The 12,096-nt window shown below is 42.1% G+C and overlaps 1 protein-coding gene and 1 long non-coding RNA gene across 2 annotated transcripts in view; one reads left to right on the forward strand and one right to left on the reverse strand.

Moving 5' to 3' along the window:
- The window catches only part of LOC138981789 (fibronectin type 3 and ankyrin repeat domains protein 1-like), an 85,562-nt gene that overhangs the window by 35,414 nt on the left and 38,052 nt on the right, over window positions 1–12,096 (reverse strand). The gene's annotated exons all lie outside the window — the stretch shown is intronic.
- Window positions 7,439–8,965, forward strand: LOC138983303 (uncharacterized). The gene is made up of 3 exons (XR_011461071.1): window positions 7,439–8,290; window positions 8,432–8,565; window positions 8,774–8,965. It is a non-coding gene; the product is annotated as an uncharacterized lncRNA (long non-coding RNA).

The raw sequence follows: 12,096 nt of genomic DNA on the forward strand, positions 1-12,096 counted from the left end.
ACGAACAATCACAACGAAAACTGAAAACGTCACTATTTGAAATCGGCGTTTACCGTGTAACGTAGGAACAAATATTAGGAGAAAAGAAATATCAGACATGGAATAAAATAATTTGTTTATAGACACGTTGTCAGAAGAAATGTAATAAACCCAACGTGTACCCCTGTCCACCTAATAATGCTTCACAGAGCAACAACAACAAGACAAGAAGGGCAAAGCCCATACGACTCACATGCTTGACCTTGACCTTTACATGACCTTGACCTTCAGGGTCAAGGTCAAATAACTAAACCTAGCAATGACATCATACACTAAGAACTGCTTTACACATTTTTCCTACCAAAATACATGTGACCTTGACCCAAGGTCATCCAAGGTCATGCAACACAAAGCTGTTAATTCAAGACATAGGAAGTACAATGGTGCTTATTGGCTCTTTCTACCATGAGATATGGTCACTTTTAGTGGTTCACTACCTTATTTTGGTCACATTTCATAAGGGTCAAATGACCTTGACCTTGATCATATGTGACCAAATGTGTCTCATGATGAAAGCATAACATGTGCCCCACATAATTTTTAAGTTTGAAACAGTTATCTTCCATAGTTCAGGATCAAGGTCACTTCAAAATATGTATACAATCCAACTTTGAAGAGCTCCTGTGACCTTGACCTTGAAGCAAGGTAAACCAAACTGGTATCAAAAGATGGGGCTTACTTTGCCCTATATATATCATATATAGGTGAGGTATTCAATCTCAAAAACTTCAGAGAAAATGGGAAAAATAGAGCTATTTTTTAGGCAACATTTATGGCCCCTGCGACCTTGACCTTGAAGCAAGGTCAAGATGCTATGTATGTTTTTTGGGGCCTTGTCATCATACACCATCTTGCCAAATTTGGTACTGATAGACTGAATAGTGTCCAAGAAATATCCAACGTTAAAGTTTTCCGGACGGACGTCCGGACGGACGTCCGGACGGACGGACGGACGACTCGGGTGAGTACATAGACTCACTTTTGCTTCGCATGTGAGTCAAAAAACTAAACCCAGCAAGGACAGCAGAACTCCATTTTCGCACTCAGTCTATCCAAATAGTCGCATATACTTTATGTTTCCGGCGATTTTTTTTTTTCTCTCAACATTCAGCAATATCATCCTTTCATAATTTCTCTCAGTTCCCAGAGTAAATAGCCCAGCTAGAGTCAAAATACTGTTTAAACCATGACATTCAAAGCGCCTACATTTCCTTCAGCATTCTTTGTCTTGGTAACAAAACACTATGTTAAGGGGCCAGCAAACATCACTGGGTGACCACACAAAACATCTCGAGATTAAACAGAAACGCAGCCTATTTACACAGAAAAGTAAATATCCCTCAATAATGACCCCTTTCGCTTTTCAAACACGAATAACGGTATTACTGTCCAGTGGAACTCTGTATGGCGTGCGGTTGGGGACAATGAAGACAAAAAGCAAAGGGACATGCATGTGTGTGTGTGTGTGTGTGTGTGTGGGTGTGTGTGTGTGTGTTTGTGTGTGTTTGTGTGTGTGTGTTTGTTTGTGTGTGTGTGCGTGCGTGCGTGCGTGCGTGCGTGCATGCGTGCGTGCGTGCGTGCGTGCGTGCGTGCGTTCGTTCGTTCGTGCATGCCTTTGTATATGAGAGACAGACAGACCAGACAGACACATAGACAATTTTCTTCAAGAAAAGTGTTATCGTATCACATGCAGTAACAAGCCCTGTGCCTGTGACAGAATACATATCATAACTTCACACCACACGAAGCACAATAACCGAAGCCAGATGAAAACAAAGCCTGAGGCATGGCAAACACGGGTGTAAAATCGATCGCGTCATTTTTATCCACCCGTTATACCCGTTCACGCTCACCCGAGCGTTTTGTCCGCGACACGCTATGTGAATAACGGGGTGGCACCGCCACACTCAACTTCAAAGGAGTGAAACATTACAGAAGAAATGGTAGCCTACTTACTGTACAGTACTCAGCTGAAAGCATCGGGGACGGTTGAGAGCATTTAAAGGCAAAGTAAGCCTCCCGTAAACCATCACAGATACTGTCAGGCTTTTACACACAGTACAAACACCCTTCCGTTTGAACGCTCACCAAACGGGATCATCCTAGGTGCCCTACGTAAAGAGCGAGCAATTTTCAAAGAATTAATTTTTGCGGAGAGAGTGTCAGAGACAATCAGACCGTGGTGCGTTTTGGCGCTAAACCTAACTTTTAAAATCTAAATAATAAATTGACAGTTTGTTACACAAACATTCTTAAATCATAAAAGAATTCTTTTTTCATCAAGACAAGATTAGTACAATTCGAAGTTTTGAAAGTTTGAAAAAAAAAAAGCCCGGAAGCAGGGTCACGCAAGGTCGTGGTTCTCGTAGCAGACGACGGTTTATACCTATCGCCAGTTCCGGCCTCTGAACAGTCAAAAGCCATCGCCAGAGTTCTTGTGAACCACAGCCGTTTGTTTCGTGCATAGTCAGAGGTACTTGATAACGTGCTATTGCAGATAAGCTCACAGCGAGTCGCATTCAAATTACTAACTGACGACTACATTGTGAAAAAGGGAAACTTGATCACACGGGTTCACGATGGCTCAGGGGTAAGATAAACCACGCAAAAATAAATTCTTTGAAAATTGCTCGCTCTTTACGGAGGGCACCTAGGATGTTCCCGTTTGGTGAGCGTTCAAATGGAAGGATGTTTGTACTGTGTGTAAAAGCCTGACAGTATCTGTGATGGTTTACGGGAGGCTTACTGTGCCTTTAAAAGTATTGGGAAACATTGAAAAAAAAAATAGGGACTGGCACTAACGAGTTTGAAATTATTGGAAACGGTTGACTTAAAAGTGTCAAAAAGTACCGGTAAACAATTAACAGATAGAGGGATAAGCCTTAAAAAAATGTAATGGGTTATGTAAACAAAAAATATATATATTTTTTTTTAAAGGCCAGAGTTTGCGGTTTTAAAGAAACTGCTCCGCTCAGAGCACGCCTTCATTTTTCAACAAAATTGATTGACATTTTGGTCAAGCAATCTTCGACGAAGTCCGGACTAATTAAGGGATTGCATTTCAGCTTGGAAGCTTACAAATTAGTTAATTAGTTTGCTCATTAAAGTTGTCATTAAAATCGACTTTTTCTTTACAGATTAAAAAATGATCGCATTGTATTCTTCATCATCTCCTGAATTCAAAAATATATATTTTATGTATACTCTACAAATGTGATCAGAATGGAAGCAAAAAGATTCAGTAAGTAGTCTACGGTCGCATGCTTCGCGGAGACGAGCGTGACCCGCCTCGGTCTTCGTGTTAGCCGAGACTATCTGAAGGTAGTCTCGGCGATGACCGTTTGTTTGGTAATTGATCTTTATGGTTTGATAACGACCGACTAAATGTTTTTATATCGCTTCACCAGACTTGTTTTTCTTGCCGAAACTTCATGCTGTCAGTTCGCATCTCCCGCCAAAATGTAAGTGACATTTCCCGTAAAGGCTGTGTGCGGCATATTAAAATGGACCAAAATAACATGTTCTACAGTTTTATTACGAAACCAAACACAATGTCTTGACGCAAACGACCCCAGATAGAAACAATTATCTCTGTCGTCGAGACTACTAGACTTCCATGTAGGCTTTTGATGTAATTAGTTCACGTACAGGCCCTGATCGAGGCTTACGCTGTCCTGCAAGGACAATGATGAAAATTGATTCATAACAAAAATTCGACTCCTTGCGAGGTCAATGAAAATTGGTATTTGTTCAACAGATGGGCTTAGTATAGGCATCTGGATGTGAGAAGCAAAGTAACTTTATGAGCTTTAAGTAACCTCGAAAGCCATGTGTTACCCAAGCAGAGGTGAACCAACGGCCCTCGCTTTACTGGTGTAACACGAGAAAATTACTCCCACGAGATTTTTACTCCGGAGTAAACATTTCGTACGAAAATGTTACTCCCTTTACAAAAAAAGTACTTCCCCATTACACGAGAAAATTACTCCCCACGACAGGTGAGTTTCGAGTAAACATTTCGTACAAAAATGTTACTCCCCTGACGAATAAATAATGAATAAATTACTTCACCCTAACAGTAAACACGAGCAATTCAACTTCCCATGCCAGGAGTGTACGACATTTTTACTCCCTTGTCCCCTGTTAGTCTTGGTGGTGGAAGTGGTGGAGGGAGGGTAGCGCGACATTCGTTTGCGCGAGATCACATATTGGCATTATCCCTTCGCCCGCATCCCATTTTCGCGTACGAGATTTTTACTTGAAGTAAAAAAAAAAAAAAAAAAATGGGGAGTAAAAATGTCGTAGAGGGAGTAATTTTGGGGAGTTCTTTTCTCGTACGAAAGGTGTACTCGGAGTAAGAATTTCGTACGAAATGTTTACTCCGGAGTAAATTTTTCGTGGTGTAAAATTGTCGTGTTACACCGGCACTGCAGTGAACAACAGTAGCGACAGTTCTGTTGCAGTGAAACTAGAACTAAGTCGAGTGCCTCCCCAACTCTTCCGCTTCTGGAAGAAAAGTCATTTGCACATAGCCGGAAACAATTTCACAACAAAGAAAGCCATATTTTTTCATGCATAAAAACGAAGCAGAATCTTCGCCGTTGCATAAAATATAGAAACAAGAAGGGCAAAGCCCATACGACTCACATGCTTGACCTTGACCTTTACATGACCTTGACCTTCAGGGTCAAGGTCAAATAACTAAACCTAGCAATGACATCATACACTAAGAACTGCTTTACACATTTTTCCTACCAAAATACATGTGACCTTGACCCAAGGTCAAGGTCATCCAAGGTCATGCAACACAAAGCTGTTAATTCAAGACATAGGAAGTACAATGGTGCTTATTGGCTCTTTCTACCATGAGATATGGTCACTTTTAGTGGTTCACTACCTTATTTTGGTCACATTTCATAAGGGTCAAAGTGACCTTGACCTTGATCATATGTGACCAAATGTGTCTCATGATGAAAGCATAACATGTGCCCCACATAATTTTTAAGTTTGAAACAGTTATCTTCCATAGTTCAGGGTCAAGGTCACTTCAAAATATGTATACAATCCAACTTTGAAGAGCTCCTGTGACCTTGACCTTGAAGCAAGGTAAACCAAACTGGTATCAAAAGATGGGGCTTACTTTGCCCTATATATCATATATAGGTGAGGTATTAAATCTCAAAAACTTCAGAGAAAATGCGAAAAATGGTCGTTTTTAAGACAACAATTACGGCCCCTGTGACCTTGAACTTGAAGTGAGGTCAAGTTGCCGCACATGTTTTTTGAGATCTTGTAACCATACACCATCAGGCCACATCAGGTGTTGATAGACTTAATAGTGTCCAAGAAAATCCAACGTTAAAGTTTTCCGGACGGACGGACGGACGCCGGGACGGACGGACGGACGGACGGACGGACGGACGACTCGGGTGAGTACATAGACTCACTTTTGCTTCGCATGTGAGTCAAAAAGGAAAGATCAAGTATACAAATTCGGAATGCCAAATGCTGGAGCAAGATCAAAGAAGGCCTGTATGTATCACTGACATTAATCCCCCTATCTCCGAACTGCCATACCAATGACTTTCCACAAGACAGCTCAAAAGAAAGAAAGAAAGAACGAAAATGACAGGCAGACAGACAGACTAAACAGACATACAGACAGACAGACATACAGACCGACAGAAAAAGAAAGAAATGTATAACCGTGCACACGTACACACAGCGTCATAAAAATAGACAGACTGGATCAACCAAAACAAGAAGGGCAAAGCCCATACGACTCACATGCTTTACACATTTTTCCTACCAAAATACATGTGACCTTGACCCAAGGTCAAGGTCATCCAAGGTCATGCAACACAAAGCTGTTAATTCAAGACATAGGAAGTACAATGGTGCTTATTGGCTCTTTCTACCATGAGATATGGTCACTTTTAGTGGTTCACTACCTTATTTTGGTCACATTTCATAAGGGTCAAAGTGACCTTGACCTTGATCATATGTGACCAAATGTGTCTCATGATGAAAGCATAACATGTGCCCCACATAATTTTTAAGTTTGAAACAGTTATCTTCCATAGTTCAGGGTCAAGGTCACTTCAAAATATGTATACAATCCAACTTTGAAGAGCTCCTGTGACCTTGACCTTGAAGCAAGGTAAACCAAACTGGTATCAAAAGATGGGGCTTACTTTGCCCTATATATCATATATAGGTGAGGTATTGAATCTCAAAAACTTCAGAGAAAATGTGAAAAATGTGAAAAATAGCTGTTTTTTAGGCAACATTTATGGCCCCTGCGACCTTGACCTTGAAGCAAGGTCAAGATGCTATGTATGTTTTTTGGGGCCTTGTCATCATACACCATCTTGCCAAATTTGGTACTGATAGACTGAATAGTGTCCAAGAAATATCCAACGTTAAAGTTTTCCGGACGTCCGGACGTCCGGACGGACGGACGGACGGACGGACGGACGACTCGGGTGAGTACATAGACTCACTTTTGCTTCGCATGTGAGTCAATAAAGGGTTCATGGGCGAATTAACGCAGTTTTTCAATTTCTACCTTGGGTTAGATTTCCAGAACGGGTGGATGTTACATTTAAATAACCAGGAAGAAATGTTGAGATATTTCAAGCTCATAGAAGGCCACTTGTTTCAGGAGGAAGATCCACAAAGCAGTAATTACAAGAGGGGTTCACTAGTCCGAGGGTTCACTAGTCCGAAGGTTCACTAGTCCGAGGGTTCACTAGTTCGAGGGTTCACTAGTTCGAGGGTTCACTAGTCCGAGAGGAAGTAATCGTCAATCAACGACTTCAATTCTTCTTCTTCCGCATCGAAAATGTTACCTGCTTTGCAAGAATTCAGCAGAAACGCTAATCTTTTCTCCATTTTCGCAGTCAATCGCAACCATAGATCTATGATCGCAACATACGAACACAAGCGGTAGAGAGGCATTACTTCCCCTTAAGACCGCTTCGACCAATCACGAGTGCTGTTTCAGCCGAGAACGGACATTGTTACCAAGAAAGTTTTCGAAAGTGGCTTTTGATTGGTAGAAGTCTCTTTCTTGTTTACACCAAAAGAATTGCGTGTTAAACTTCATGGTTGGCCAACATAATTTAACCTAGAAGCTGGTTTAAAAACAGACACAGTGACCTTTCGAACGCTATACGACATGATGGGGTTCTGTAAAGGATATATGTCACGCCGGAACCTCGGCTGTACCCGCGGATAACCGCGGGCTCTGCAGGCTGTTCACCGCGGACAGAAATTGTTAACACGAGTGGTGAGTGTCTGCACAAAATCGTCTCTGCTTTCTCTAAAATAACATATCATTACAAAACTATTGTTTGTACTTCAACCGAAGGTATTATAGCACCCTATCATTGATTTAATTTTTTCCTTTCGTTCGTATGTGAAGGCTGAGCTTCGAGTATTTGTGCATTTCCTGTAAAAAGTGCCAAAATTCTGACTTTACACATTTATTACGGAAATCCAAGCTTATTAAACAAGTTGCAGTGAATTGGAATGTTGTTACTAATCATTTGTTGACATGTGGCTCAAGTGGTGTTATCTAAAGCCACACGGTTGAGTCGTATTTCTTGAATCTCTGCCGCCACTGAACGATTTTGCGGCTGTGGCCCGCGGGCAATGCCGGCTGTGGCCCGCGGGCAGTGCCGGCTGTGGCCCGCGGACAGTGTTTTAAAGTAAAAAGTGGTATTTTCACCACTCTTTGAGCCTTTCAGGGACGATTGATGATGGAGAGAGAAACTCCTTCGCCCAGCTGACGTTTTCTGAGGCTGTGGAAGAAGAGATGCGAAAAAACGGCGATGAAACGGAGGCAAACTTCTGCAGATTGGTTCGAAACTGGTACTGAGCTGATGATGACGGTGGTTTGGACTCTGCTCTGAGAATTCAGTGGCGACTTTCACTACGAACGTGTCTGCTCAGTCCAGAGGTACAACCCACACCACTGTCCTCCGCCCGCAGGCTACGTTGGCGGAATACCGGTTGTAACCTTTGAGTCTCTCCTGACCAACATCGAACCAAAAGCTCAAATGTACTGCTTTGCAGAGGATGGAAGCTTCAATGCCAGGGCACTCTCCACATTAGACGCAGAACATTTCTTCAGCATCCTGGGTGACTTGACACCCGGAGGAGTTGGTCTAGCCATACGTCCTGCAGACATCCCCCGTGCGCTGAAGACTGCCTGTGAGATGACAATCCTCCAAGCAGACTCGAACAAGTATGTTATATTATATATTCAGACAAATCGAGATACAGACAGACACACACATACAGTTTATAAAATAAAAGAATTTGGTTCGCCGAAAAACCCATTTCTGATCGAGCGCCTTTGGTTTACACAGCTAATTCTATTCATCAGGTCTTTCTTCGTGCACACAACGAGGGCTCCGGTGTACCCCAATCTGCAGGCATGTCCACCAGTCGACCAACTGCCGGAGGAGAGAGAGAGAGAGAGGAAGTTGGTGTGTCAAACATGTCTTCCATTCAAACAAGGTGCACTTCTCTCTCTCTCTCTCTCTCTTTCTCTCTCTCTCTCTCTCTCTCTCTCTCTCTCTCTCTCTCTCTCTCTCTCTCTCTCTCTCTCTCTCTCTCTCTCTCTATCTCCATGCGTGAGCTTTTTCAATCAACACAAGCGTAATTAAGAAACGTACCCATGAATCGCAAAAGATTCTGTATTAATGCAATTGTGCTTACCTCTCAGGAATCATGATTTCGATATGCCGGCCCGCAGGCAGAGACGGGGGAACAGAAAAGCTGCAACCGTGTCAAAACCAAACGAGCCCAGTAAAGAAGCGAGGGGAGTAAGACAGCACCACAAGTGTGACGAAACGAAGATTCTGCCACATGTTCGTCTGGGTGTTATTGTGGATTGAGCGAAGAGAGACAGAGAGAGAGAGAGAGAGAGAGAGAGACGGAGAGAGAGAGAGAGAGAGAGAGATAGAGAGAGAGAGAGAGAGAGAGAGAGAGGGGGGGGGGGGTAACATAACACACTTGAAAAAGAAGCTGGTGTCAGAAAATGACATTACAATTAAAGCAACCACACGCTACCTTACTCTATTCTGATTCAATATGTGGATATCTTTAATTACTTGTGTCTGTTTTAATACATAATGTCTGTTGTCGACATCAATGCGTTCAGTGTAACTTTAAGTTTTCGCAAATCAATGTATCTGGGTTGATACGTGTGTGTGAAAGTGTAGTGTTTGAGATTATTTGTCTTCCCAAATGCGGAGGACGCTCTGTACTGATTTGGGCAAGTTCTTGTGACTCCAGTGCGATTATTAATTGCATAGTGATTGTTATTCCTAGTAATATGACATGTCTTTGATGTACATAGATATGCAGAATTGTGTGATTGTTTTTTATGTCTTTGGGACGTTTCTAATTTGTTTGCTTTGTGCATTTTATTGTATTCCATAATATGTTAATTACGAGTAAACAGAAATCAATTAATATAAGATAACACAGAGAATGTATAATCTCGTGTAAGAGTGGTGTGAGTGTTTCAGATATTTTGCATATAATTTAAGATACTATGTGCAAGATAAAATTCATGTGATACCACACACTTCATGTTCCATGTGATTACTACTTTGCGATGATGTCAATTGGGCATAACCATGTTGTGTGTGTGTTCTCTTTATACATGTATGTTCTATAAACATATATAAAAGGAATGTTTGTAAACAAAGTCTTTAATCGTTCTTACTAAACATAATTTGTCAATAACAGTTTGCTTCTTGCTTCATGACATTTTAAACAAAAACATGTACGTTGTAAAATAAAGAAATTAAATAACAGTTTGCTTCTTGCTTCATGACATTTTAAACAAAAACATGTACGTTGTAAAATAAAGAAATTAAATAACAGTTTGCTTCTTGCTTCATGACATTTCTTTTCGTGGACTGCCGGCCGAGTGCTTGACCCCCGACATGTTTATCTCCCTCTTTGCGTTTCACCTGCGGCCTCTCTCTCTCTCTCTCTCTCTCTCTCTCTCTCTCTCTCTCTCTCTCTCTCTCTCTCTCTCTCTCTCTCTCTCTCTCTCTCTCTCTCTCTCTCTCTCTCTCTCTCTCTCTCTCTCTCTCTCTCTCTCTCTCTCTCTCTCTCTCTCTCTCTCTCTCTCTCTCTCTCTCTCCCCCTCACTTTGATTAAACAAAAAAACGAGCTTGCGAGGGGTCGAACCTCAGTGGAATCTTCTGCTCCGAAGGCAGATGCTTTATCCATGAGGCTATCGCGATCGCCTTAGCGTGCCACCAAAAGTTACGCTAGCGGTGTAACAAAAGAAGAACGGTCACGGTTGAAAAGTAAAATGGTCACGGTTCAAAGAAAACCAGAAAAACTTAGTGAGATGTAGGACTGTCGCCTCACTCCGTTAGCCGTCAGTCAAAAACATGTAAGTTGTAAAATAAAGAAATTAAATCACAGTTTGCTTCTTGCTTCAGGACATTTTAAACAAAAACATGTAAGTTGTAAAAAATAAAGAAATGTGTAAGTTGTAAAATAAAGAAATTAAATCACTGTTGCTTCGTGCAGCAATAAAACACTAATTTGTCCCACACAGTGCGCGTTTGCATTTACTCCCTTGAAGCCATTGGGCACCTTTTCTTTTGATGACGCCTCAAAGACTGTTTCTGCTTGAAGTACATCCGACAAGCGGGACATTGGAACTGCGGCTTTTCGTCGTGGCTGTGCATGTGTTGTCGGAGCATTCGTGCCGATGGAAATGTGCCGCCACAAGTGCTGCAGACAAGAACAGGTATTGGTGCATTCTTGCACACATGGCGATCAAGACTCCTTTTGTTTTGGTACGATCGGCCACATTTTGGGCATCGATGTGGCTTAAGGCCACTGTGACCATTGACATGGCTGTTGTATTCTGCCACGTGTGCGTAAGTCTTCTCGCACACAGTGCAGCGGTATTTCGGCCCTGGTGCCAGTGCATGTTTTTCTTGCAGGTGCTCTTTCAGCGCCTTTTCTTGTTTATAACGATTGCCACATTCTTGGCACAGAACCAGGTGGCTTTGAGAACGACGGCCTGCCTTGCGTGGTGTTGATGTTTTCGGAAGTCGCACAGTCGAAGGTACGTCCGCTTCTTCAACTACCACCTCCTCAGTGACGTCCAGGAAGCTGTCCAATGTGATTGCCGAGATCTCCATCTGCCATCAAAAATAGAAATATGAGCTATCGTTGTGTTTATAAAAGGTTTGAAAAATGTCCGATTACATTTCTCTTGAATCGGTCATAGTCCGCACGACCTCAATTTCAAAATGAGTCACTGAATCGTCCCTGAAAGGCTCAAAGAGTGGTGAAAATACCACTTTTTACTTTAAAACACTGTCCGCGGGCCACAGCCGGCACTGCCCGCGGGCCACAGCCGGCACTGCCCGCGGGCCACAGCCGCAAAATCGTTCAGTGGCGGCAGAGATTCAAGAAATACGACTCAACCGTGTGGCTTTAGATAACACCACTTGAGCCACATGTCAACAAATGATTAGTAACAACATTCCAATTCACTGCAACTTGTTTAATAAGCTTGGATTTCCGTAATAAATGTGTAAAGTCAGAATTTTGGCACTTTTTACAGGAAATGCACAAATACTCGAAGCTCAGCCTTCACATACGAACGAAAGGAAAAAATTAAATCGATGATAGGGTGCTATAATACCTTAGGTTGAAGTACAAACAATAGTTTTGTAATGATATGTTATTTTAGAGAAAGCAGAGACGATTTTGTGCAGACACTCACCACTCGTGTTGACAATTTCTGTCCGCGGTGAACAGCCTGCAGAGCCCGCGGTTATCCGCGGGTACAGCCGAGGTTCCGGCGTGTCTGTTGTCATTCTTGTTGAAAAGTCGGTCAATTATAGCGTCTTTTGTCTTTATTTAGAGCATGGTAGGTTGATTAAATATCGATTTGCAGGCATTTATAAGCCACTGACATCCAAAAACAGGCAAATATGTGTGTAGAAGTGTCAAAACTATCCCAAAATGCCAATAACTCAATTCTCATAATAATATTGTATC

Source organism: Littorina saxatilis, linkage group LG12, assembly GCF_037325665.1.
Source record: "Littorina saxatilis isolate snail1 linkage group LG12, US_GU_Lsax_2.0, whole genome shotgun sequence".
NCBI classification, from domain to species: Eukaryota; Metazoa; Mollusca; class Gastropoda; order Littorinimorpha; family Littorinidae; genus Littorina; species Littorina saxatilis.